We start from the raw sequence: 12053 nt of genomic DNA, 5'->3' as shown, positions 1-12053 counted from the left end.
GTGGTTCCTGTGTCCACAACGGTCGTGGCTCACGTCGTGAAACATGGATGTTGTTGTGATGGAAAGAGGTTATACATTATTATCACATTGAAAACCACTAAATGGCATTGAGTATATATGTTTTGTAAGCTTGCTCATACAACAAAATGGGGTTCCTGGCTACATCATAGGAAGATGGGGTTCCTACTCACTGACAACCAAACGAATCCAATAGATCCTAAAGATGGTGACGTGATATAATTTAAATTGCGTCGAACAATAAGAGAAGATGCACAATAAACAAAAATTGCAAAACCATCAGTTGGGAGGTACTAATGCAACTACATGTCACAATTCATGAGTGATAAAATAAAGGGTGTGTTGTCCAGGAATCTATATGTACCTATTGAGGATTATGTAAGTTGAAGATAGAATAAGTATATCCACTTTCAATATCAATCCATCAAGGTCAAATATAACAGGATGGATGTCAGATCCAGCATTAACTTACTGAATCAAATTAGGAAGTCCCTTCCGAATGGGAACATTCTCATTCTAATATACATGGATTCAGATGCCCCAAAGGTTTGGTTCATTTTGTGATTGTTTGCATCAATGCAACTTAAGACGAACAAATAATATTGTTGAGTTAGAGAAAAAATCAAGCTTATATACGAGAACACAAAACTCTCACACCCTTATTTTTCTCCTAAGAGAACCAATTCATCTCGAGTATACCCCAACCTAAAATTTGCACTATCCACTATCTTATTGTTGCAATACTTGTGAAAAAGGATACATCGAAATTTTGAGTATACCACGCCTAAAATTGGCACTATCCACTATCCTTACCATTGGAAATACTTGTGGAAACAAATACAAAAATTAGCAAAAAACACATTTGATTTAAAAAATTGTCACATCTATCACCTGATCGTCTACAGTCGTTAGCTTGCCACCCACTGTACAGGTTACAAAAGTGCTACGCATTAGGGTAGGGGTGTTGGGTCGTTGAGGACAGCAGGAGGGTGGTGCTTTGCAGGTGATGGACGTGGCCAGCAGGTGGAGGGCGTGGATGGCATCCCCCCACCAGCATCGGGCGGGCAGGCATCTCACGCCACCAAGGAGGCCGGTGGCGGTATCCTGCAAGAGGCGCAGATGAGGATGGGGAAGAGAAGGTGCACATTGGCTTGGAGGTGGGGATGAGGGCGGGTGGTGCCCAGTGGCCAGCGAGAGGTACAGGAGGAGGAACGCGGGGGAAGGCACACACCGGGGCAACCGAGCAGGACGACAGAGCGTGCAACAAACAATGTGTGCCCACGAAAGGCGGACGGGTGGGCCGGCCGTAGACGATGCAGACCTCCTTCTGGCAGCGCGTTACCATCCTAGGCCACTGGATGGCCTGTATTTTACCCTTTTAGGAGAGGCGGGTCATGACCTGGTCGTGATTAGTTTATGTGATTGTAGTTTCCTAATAAGTGGGTAGTTTATTCCTCTGCGGTGTTGGAGCATGTTCAGTCAATATAAATTGCTAAGTGCACAAGGCGAACGAATTAGATCAAAGCTAGCAGTTAGATTATGTTTAGTGGGCCTAATCATGTGGTGGTAATAGATCCATGTATATTTATGGGGTGCATTTAGAGAAGTTCTTGATTGACTATTTTTTAATAGTGGAGATAGAGATGGTGATATTAGAGTCATGCTAGTGAGTAATTTTGGTTTAGTAAGAAAACTTGTGTTAAGGTTTGTGATTCCCGAAGCATGCACACATGGTCTATCGTTATGAAATTGAGCATGACTTATTTTTTATTGTCTTCCTTATGAATGGCGGTAGGGGACGAGTGATGGTCTTTTCCTACCAATCTACCCTCCTAGGAGCATGCGTAGTAGTACATTGCTTCGAGGCCTAATAAACTTTTGCAATAAGTATGTGAGTTCTTTATGACTAATGTTGAGTCCATGGATTATACGCATTCTCACATTTTCGCATTTTGCTAGCCTCTACGATACTGTGCATTGCCCTTACTCACCTTGAGTTGTGGTGGAAACTTTGCCGGTGCATCCAAACCCCGTGATACGACATGCTCTTTCACACAAAAGCCTCCATATATCTTCCTCAAAACATCCACCGTACCTACCTAGTACGACATTTCCATAGCCATTCCGAGGTATATTGCCATTCAACTTCCACCGTTCCGTATTATTATGACACATACCATCATTGTCATATTGCTTGCATGATCATATAGTTGACATAGTATTTGTGGCTTGGCCACCGTTCATATTTTGTATACATGTCACACTAGATCATTGCTCATCCCGGTACACCGCCGAAGGCATTCATATAGAGTCATTTTTTTATAGTATCGAGTTGTAAGTAACTAAAAGTGTGGTGATCATGATTATTAGAGCATTGTCCCATGTTAGGAAAGGACGATGGAGACTATGATTCCCCCACAAGTAGGGATGAGACTCCAAATGAAAATAAACAAAAACAAAAAAAGAGGCCAAAAAGAGCCCAAGAAAAAAATGAGGCCGAAGTTCCCAACAAAAAAATGAAAAAAGAGAGAAAAAGAGAGAAGGGACAATGTTACTATCCTTTTCCACACTTGTGCTTCAACATAGCACCATGTTCATCATGATATCGAGTCTCCTATTTTTTCACTTTCATACATTACTAGTGGGAATTTTTCATTATAGAACTTGGCTTGTATATTCCAATGATGTGCTTCCTCAAATGCCTAAAGTCTTCATGAGCAAGCTAGTTGTATGCACACCCACTTAGTTTCCTTTTGAGCTTTCATACACTTCTAGCTCTAGTGCATCTATTGCATGGCAATCCCTACTCCATGCATTGACATCAATTGATGGGCATCTCCATAGCCCATTGATTATCCTCGTTAATGTGAGACTTTCGCCTTTTTCGTCTTCTCCACACAACCTCCAACATCATATTCTATTCCACCCATAGTGCTATATCCATGGCTCATGCTCATGTATTGCGTGAGAGTTAAAAAAGCTAAAGTGCGTTAAAAATATGAACTAATTGCTTGGCTTGTCATTAGGGTTGTGCATGATAAATACTTTGTGTTAAGACGATAGAGGATGACAAGATTATATGATTTTGTAGGGATAACTTTCTTTAGCCATGATACTTTGAGAAGACATGATTGCTTTTTAGTATGCTTGAAGTATTATTGTTTTATGTCAATATTAAACCTTTTTTAATCTTATGGATCTACATATTGTCACACCCTGATTTTCATGCCACAACACTTAAGCTAATAAGTCATGATAAAATGTGGTTTGACAAAAAACTTTTGAGTGCTTTGGACTCTACTTTATTGGATTTTTGTCTGTTGTTTGCAATTGCTCTAAAAATTAAATAAATCCTCCAACTCTTATACTCCTTATCCTTGATCCAAAACTTTGTCCAATGATAATACCATGTGTATAGGACTAAAAATATTTTCTTGCAAACATAATTTGGCCAAAGTGTATTTTCTAATTAGGTTTTCCAAAAACCCCTGAATTGAGGCTTGAACTACAATTACTCAATTTAGGGCATGAAAAATCCTTCAAAAAGTATATTTGACTCCTATTAGATATAGGACTCCAAAAACCACAAAAAATTTATTTTAAAAGTTATTTTTCTATTTTATTTATAGGCTTTTTCTTTAGGCCTAGCCGGGGACCTAAAACCATAGCGCTTGTTGGGAGGCAACCCAATAGTTATCTTAAGTTTAATGTGCTGCCTACATACCCAGGTTCGGGCCGCAAAGATGTGTAATACCCTAGTCCTGCTTGTGTGTATATTAGTGTTCTCGAGTTCATGAACTAGCTGCGGTGCATGCCCAATCCAAAAGGTCCATATCCTCGCTCAGTATGCCTCGGGCCTGCTTTTTTATGTCAATGGGGTTGCCACGGCGGCACACAGGAGGTGGAAGGCAAGCTATAGTGTATGAGCTTATCACTCGGAACCGTAGGATAAACACATTTAATGTGCTTCCTACATGCCCTCTTACTTTATAGGGGACGGCAACAGAAGTCGTCCCATTTGTCGCCACCCCTCCTTTGCTCTGACACTTATCCAGGCTAATGATGCATGTAGTGCTACGTTGGCTAGCTAGCTCTTGTGTTGGTGCGGTGGTAGAGCCTCCACGAAGATTTGCATGCCGCCACACAGGTTCCTGTTTAGTTGGCATGCTGGTCATTGCACTGGAGTGGTGGTGAGGTGGCAAATCCTCACCGGGCGCGGGCCTGGCCACGACCCAGCTATCGTCCCCAGCAATTCTTGCCGGGGGCCTCGCGGTCGCCCCGGCAAGGGTCTTGCCAGGGGTCTTCGTCTTCTTGTCCCACGTGGACCTGCAGGGCATCGATCTTCATGAAGATCTGCATGCTACCATGCATGCATTCCCAAATCTTGGCCTTAATGTTGCTGATGGTGTCAGAACTCTCAGCCTCCAGGGCGATGGCCCTGCTGGTGCTTCGTAGGTCGCCCCAGCAAGGAGCTTGCCGGGGCTACGCAAGCCGCCCCGGCAAGGGTGTTGCCGGGGGAGGTCCAGCTTGTCTTCTGCTCCTTGTTCCTTGACTTGATTGATGTCTTGTTAGTCTTGTGTTCTTTCTTCTGCTATCTTGCCAGGCCCGGCCATAGGCATGGCAACAACTACCCGTGCACAAGTAAGGGGTACAGAAGAGCCTATACTTTTGTACACCGACAGGAGCCCCCGGGCTTGGGCCACAGATGAGCGCCAAATGTAGTTGGACCAGGCCCAAAGTAGTGCGCGGGCACGCATGGCAAAGACTTAACTTCCACGGTGTTCTCGTCAGTTGGGCTTCCCCACGACCTGGGTGGAGTGCGTGACGTGGGGGTCATGTGTGGTATGGTCGCCGCACGCCCACGTCACTCCGCATTAAATGGTAAAAGAGGGTCGGCCCGTGCCTTCCCCATAAAAGAGGAATCTGCAGGGGCGCCACTCATTTACACCCTGCACCCTTCCCAATCTAGGAACCGCCGTTCCCCTCTTCTTCCTTGAGCGAAAACCAGAGCCCCACGCCTCTGCTTGCTGCCGCCGCGCCTCCATTGCTTCTCGATCCCTCACCTCTGCTCAGTCGCCAAGGCGCCCAAAGCAAGCAAAGGCAAGGGAGTGGCCAAGACCACCGCGGGGAAGGATATGCCAGAGAGCGAGCTGGTGAAGCTGCATAAGAAGTTCGCATGTTTCATCACGAAGGTTGACGCGTTCGTCCTTAGGGACAAATTCAAGCCCTTGTGGGGGAGGGAGACGTCAGGGCATGCTGCCACGAAAATCATCCCTACTCGCTTTGCCAAGCCTAGGTCAGGCAGATATCCTTTCTTCGTCGATTACTTCTCCTGCGGGCTCTGCCCATCTCTAGGAGGGCTTTGCCAAGGCCGTCGTGGGAAGGAGATGTCGGAGAGCGACCTGGTGAAGCTGCCGAAGAAGTTCACCCGTTTTGTCCCGACGGTTGACGCACTCGTCGTTAGGGAGAAATTTAAGCCCCTGTGGGGGAGGGAGACGTCAGGGCATCCTGCCACAAAAATCATCCCTACTCGCTTTGCCAAGCCCGGGTCAGGCAGATATCCTTTCTTGGTCGATTACTTCTCCTGCGGGCTCTGCCCCCCTTTCTCCGACTTCTTCAACGACATCATGCACACCTACGGCTTCCATCTCTTGTATTTTACGATGAATGTCGTGGTGTGCATGGCTCTCTTCGCCCATATCTATGAGGGCGTTGCAAGGGTGCACCCCAATATGATGCTCTTCCGCCATTACTTCGTCCACCGCATCCCAAGGGGGCGCCATTACTGGCTATGTCACTTGGATCCCAAGGTCTCAGAGCAAAGGCGTGTACCAAGAGGGCTTCACGAAGGACAACTGGGAGTAATGGTGGGGCCGGTGGTGCTGGATCAAGGAGAAGGATCCACAAGAGTTCTGCCAGGTCCATCAGAAATCGCCGGCCTGTGGCGACGACTGGGGCAAGCTCGACGCCGATGACGGGAAGCTCACGATCGCCACCACCAGGATCCACCACCTCACTTCAGCTAGGCTCACGCTTGATATGATCGGGGCTGATTTCATCCGCTGCCGCATCGCTCCTTTGCACAACAAGGGGAGGCCAGCCTGGGACTACAAGAATGCGGCCGACATCATGAGGCTTCGCCTCGGGCTGAACTACAATTTCACTATGATTCAGTACACACATCTCTGGCAGTGGCTCTTTCAGCTCAAGGTTGATGAGACCGGTGAGGCTAAGAAGTCCGGCAAGGCTGCCAAGGCCGGCAAGGTGGACAAGTCGTTCTAGTTTCCAGCAGGGGTGGTCCCGTTGAGCAATAACTCTTGCTTGACCACCATCATTGTCATAATGCCGGTATTCAACACGCACGGCCTCGACCCGACCTGGGTTGAGCCAGAAGTAGAGATAGTGCAGAAGTTCTTCGACAATCTATCGGAGGGATACATTCATGCCGAGCCGCAGCTCATCTGCCCCACTACTGAGGAGGAGATGGAGTACATCACCACCAGGTTGGAGGAGGCGAGGAGGCCGATAGCCTTGGTGCCACGGAGGACGAGGCCTGGGAGGCCGAAGAGGAGAAGAGGCTCACCAATGGGGTGGAGTCTGTCGGGGGGCCCAGCGGTACTAGTGTCGGGGCTCCCCTTGTTGAAGAAACGGCCGAGGAGGCGGCTAAGGGAGCGTCCGAGGAGGCGTCTGAGATGATCGACCCCTCGGCCCTGAAGAAACGCATCCTGCAGCAGGCTGGATCTGGCGAGCCCGTCCGGTCCGGGAGGGCCACACCATGGCAAGGGGCTCAAGTGCAGCCCATGCGCCAGACCATGCGTGCGTCCGCGGAAGCGGTGGAGAAAGTCGCGGCGGCTAAGACAGCCGCAGCCGCTACTTCCTCTTCGACCAAATGCGTCGTCGCCTCCTCTTCAACCAAGCGTCCAAGGACCCCATCTCCTTCTCCATCCTCTGTGGGCACCATCCCGGTGGCCGAATACAACCTTGGGTCATTCAACCAGAGGAGGAAGAGGAGGGCAGAGGAGGAGGATGAGTAAGCACTCTACTTCCCCATCCATTCTTCGATTCTTCATCTGGATTATTTCATCTTGATTTGATCTCATCTTTGAAGGGACACGGAGATGCTGGCTCAGAGGGTGGCCAAGAGAGACAAGGCCTCGACGAGTTATGAGACCCCGACAAGCAATCCACGTGCGCCAGGGACGATCTTCATCAGCCCGGAGACCAGCCCCGAGCGCAGCCCCCACTCCACCCCCAGCGTAAGTTTGTTACTTATTTCTCGCCAGAGGGCGTTGGAGTGCATATCCTTATTGCTGGCCTTGCCGAATTTGCAGGAGGATAGCAGCAGCACGAGGATCAACTAAGGGCCACCCCTGACATGCCGCCCCCATCAACCACGCCAACCAGACGGGTGTACCCAGCAAGGGCGTCCACCGACGAGCCCACGCGCATAGAGGAGGAGGTGGTGGGTACAGGCGCTGGCGAGCCCATCCCGGCAAGAAATGTTGCCGAGGAGGGAGATGCTTCTTCTCCACTCGTCACAGGTAAGCTATTCACCACCGCCCCCTTGCTATCTTTGCCATGATTTTCAGTCTTTTCTTTGTCTTGATCTTTGGATTTGGCTCTGCCTCACTCTCCTTTTCGGTCTTCAGATCCTCTTCTGATGCACCAGGAGGACATCGATGTTGTGATCGAGGAGACTGGGAAAGACTTTGAGGCTGAGGCCGCCAACATTGCCGCTGAGGAGGCCGCCAGGGGATCCGCCGCGGAGACCGACAAGGCCACTACCAAGGAGGCCGCCAAGGGGCCTACCGGGGAGGCCGGCTAGGCCGCACTCGAGGAGGCCACCACAGGGCCTGCCGGGGAGGCCGTTGAGGCCACCACTTGGGAGGCCGCCAAGGAGCCTGCCTGGGAGGGGGTGGTGGATGTCCAACCCTCCTTTTCTTCAGCCCCTGCCCCAAGCGGGTGTTTGAAGGTAGGTGACGATGTATTCGTCAGCCTCCGAGGGACGGTAAGCGCCGAAGCGCTAGCTAAAGGGGAGGTGTTCGATGACGAGGTCCGCACTACTGTCGGGCTTCAGGTAGATGACGAAACCGAGCACTAGCAGCAGCATCACCAAGGAAGACCAGCTCCTACAGGGCATGAGCGCCAACTTCCAGAAGCTCCTGGCACTTTATCGCGCCCGCCAGGACAAGGTGGACTTCAGGATGGCAGCCGTGGACAAGGCCAAAGAAGACTTTCAAGAGCGTGTCACTCAGATGCAAGTCTGGTTCGCCGAGGGCCGGGAGGATTTGAAGGACACCCAAGTCCAGCTGGACGAGCGCCAGCGAGAGCTGCTCTTGAAGAAGGCTGACTTCGACAAGGCCCAGGAGGTGGCGAAGGTGAAGGCCGCCAAGGATGAGTCTGACCAAACGCAACACCGCATCTTGCTTGATGCCCAAGAAGAGGACTTGTTTGCCCACGAAGCAGCGCTCGCCGCCACGCTTCGGGCCAAGGATGAAGAGGTTGAAAAGCTCGTCGCGCAGCGGACCTAGGAGCTGAAGCTGGAGCACAAATACGCACTCGATGCTCTAGCCCTGGACCATGCCGGCAAGCTAAAGGAGGCCATCGACGGTGCTGAGGCCGCAGAGGCCGCCAAGGTTGAGCTGGCCGGCAAGGTGGAGAAGCTGGAACTAGAGCTGGAGGAGCTGAGGAAGGAAATCTCAAAGCTGAAGAAGATCAGGGACATGACTGCGCACACCTTGGCAGAGCTGCAAGTCACCATCTCCGACAAGACAAAGCTGCTCTCCAGGGCCAACAACTCCATCGCTGATCTGAAGCAGAAGCTGGATACTCTGGAGGGGACGCTTTCGCAGACCAGGGCCCGCGGAAAACCCTTATCAAGGATCTCGCAGATGAGAGGCTGCTGCTGCACGCCACTGCCACCAGCCACAACAAGCTCATGGCTGGCACAAAGCTCTAGACCTGCCGCCTTGTGGACGTGGCGGACAGGCTCACCGCGTAGATAGCCGCCATGGGCTTGCCAAACATCAGGTTCTCCCATGAAGTGAACGTGACCGACAGCGCCAGGCTGACCCAGTTCTTCGAGGGAGTCTTCGACGCCCTAAAGCTGCTCCACTCCACTAGGGAGACTTATTTGGCCGAGGAATCCAGTAAGCTTTGTTGGGGATCCTTGACCAAGGTGGCCTACTGGAACCCCAACACTGACTTCGCCAACGCTTACATGAGGAATCCAGTAAGCTTTGTTGGGGATCCTTGACCAAGGCTTGCCTCCCTTGCACCGAAGAGGAAACCTACGCTCTGTGCCCGCCTGGCGCCCGCCTAGCCTTGGTCGTCATGGCTCACGTGAGCTGAGCCTCGTGAGGTAGGTCATAGATCTCTCCGCCCCTTAGGAGCCCTCCTGAGGAGGCCAACTCCTTCAGGGGTCTGTGCGTCGTCCGCCTCGCGAGGCTTGGTCCCTCGTGAGGGTCTTGTTGTGTTGTTGTCAAAGCTGGGCCGTACCAGGCTACCGATGGAGCCACGTGGTGGGACGTAGGCAGCCTGGACTGGATACCCCCAAGTCCAGGACACCGACAGTAACCCCGGGCCCAAGGCACGCTCGGACTTGGCTTCCAGGTGAAGCCAAAGGGCAAGTGCGGAGCGCCATGGGCCCTAACAGCCTGCTGCCTGGAGACACGTGGCGGTTGATGGGATGTGGGTGTCTTCACTTCCCCACGCCGCATTGATATCCGGTAGACCCAGTAGCCGCCCGTTGTCAGCGCAACTTGCCCTTCATGCTGTGCCGTGCCCAGCTCTTGTTTCTTCCTCCCCAATCGTGCCACCGCATCTGTAGATCTGGTGCCGACTCCTTGCTCTCTCTTGGTATTCGCCATGGCTCCCAAGCCAAGGAGGAAGAAGTTGAAGTCGCGCGCGCCGGCAGGTCCTCTACCGGCCATGGAGCCGGCCCTTGAGTAGTCGAAGGTGATCAATAAGGAAGGACTGGACAAGGTTTGCCATGCGCTCGCCGCCAGCTCCAATGAGGGAGGGGCGACGGATGCCCGCCCTGCTTCTTGGCAGACCAGGGAGAAGAGCTCCACTGAGATTCCCATCCATCTTCATGCTCTTCTTGCTGGGTTGATTCCTCCCTTCTCCCCCTTCTTAAATGTTGTGATGTTGCATTACCAGATCCATCTTCTGCATCTGGATCCCCGCTCCATCATCCTCCTTGCCGTCTTCGCCTTCCTGTGCGAGGCCATGGTGGGCATCACTCCCTCTATGGCATTGTTTTGGCATTTCTTCGTGCTCCGGCTGGTGGATGCTCGCCAGTGCTCTGGGTGCACGACCTTCGAAGCCGTGGCCGTGATCGCTGGCTCGGGGATCAACTTCGAGCTCTCGCCCATCGTAGGGGGATTACGGAAGCAGTGGCTTCTGATGGACGCTCGCACGTTCAGCCCCCTGCTCACGATTCCTAGGTCCTCGGCTTCACCAAGCTCTAGCTGGTGCCATGTGAATCTCACAAACCGGTGTCTTGATTTTTTCTGGAAGAGGTTGGCGAGGCTCCAGGAACTGGGGGTGATGGCGCCAATGGTGGTGAAGGAATTCGTGAAGTAGCGCCTTGCTCCCCTCCGACGCCAATCTCGCCCGATGTGGGGTTTCACCGGCGCCGGAGACCCGATGAGGCTGCAGAAGCCGTCGCTTGCTGCCGATACTTTGAGCATGGTGCTTAAGCTCCTGAATGGCGAGCCTGAGCCTGCTGACCTCCCGGGGGACGGCTGCCTCCTTTATCTGTGCTCAAACAAGGAGGCCTTTGCGGGGGCAGATGCCCCTATTTGATGAGTGGCCGTTGATACGTCTCCATCGTATCTATAATTTTTGATTGTTCAATGCCAATATTCTACAACTTTTATATACTTTTGGCAACTTTTTATACTATTTATTGGGACTAACATATTGATCCAGTGCCCAGTGCCAGTTCCTGTCTGTTGCATGTTTTTTGTTTTGCATAAACCCAATATCAAACGGATTCCAAGTGAAATCAACGCGAAACGGTGTCCGGGGTGGCCATGAGATAGGGGGCGCGCCCTCCCCCCTGGGCGCGGCCTGGGCTCTCGTGGCCCCCCCGTAAGGCGGTTGACGCTCTTCTTTTGGCGCAAGAAAGCTAATTTTATGAGAATGATCTAGGCAAAAGATTCACCCCAATCGCAGTTACGGATCTCCGGATATTTAAGAAACGATGAAGGGGTAGAATCAGAGAACGCAGAAACAGAGAGATAGATCCAATCTCGGAGGGGCTCTCGCCCCTCCCACGCCATGGGAGCCAAGGACCAGAGGGGAACCCTTCTCCCATCTAGGGATAAGGTCAATGAAGAAGAAGAAGAAGGGGGGCTCTCTCCCTCTTGCTTCCGATGGCGCCCGGCGTCATCTTCACCAACATCTCCATCACCTTCTCCCATCTATATCCAGCAGTCCACTCTCTCGCAACCCGCTGTACCCTCTACTTGAACATGGTGCTTTATGCTTCATATTATTATCCAATGATGTGTTGCCATCCTATGATGTCTGAGTAGATTTCCATTATCCTATCGGTGATTGATGAATTGCTATGATTGGTTTGAGTTGCATGTTTTATTATTGGTGCTGTCCTATGGTGCCCTCCGTGTCGCGCAAGAGTGAGGGATTCCCGCTGTAGGGTTTGCAATATGTTTATGATTTGCTTATGGTGGGTTGCGTGAGTGACTGAAACACAAACCCGAGTAAGTAAGGTGTTTGCGTATGGGATAAAAGGGGACTTGATGCTTTAATGCTATGGTTGGGTTTTACCTTAATGAATCTTTAGTAGTTGCGGATGCTTGCTAGAGTTCCAATCATAAGTGCATAGAATTCCATGTAAGGGATGATATGTTAGCTTATGCCTCTCCCTCCAATAGAATTGCAATAGTGATTACCGGTCTAGTAACATAGTCAATTGCTTAGGGGCAATTCCACAACTCCTACCACCACTTTTCCACAGTCGCTATATTTACTTTATTGCTTCTTTATCTAAACAGCCCTAGTTTATG

Source organism: Triticum dicoccoides, chromosome 3B, assembly GCF_002162155.2.
Source record: "Triticum dicoccoides isolate Atlit2015 ecotype Zavitan chromosome 3B, WEW_v2.0, whole genome shotgun sequence".
Lineage (NCBI taxonomy): Eukaryota > Viridiplantae > Streptophyta > Magnoliopsida > Poales > Poaceae > Triticum > Triticum dicoccoides.
Note: the sequence above shows the minus strand (reverse complement) of the source record.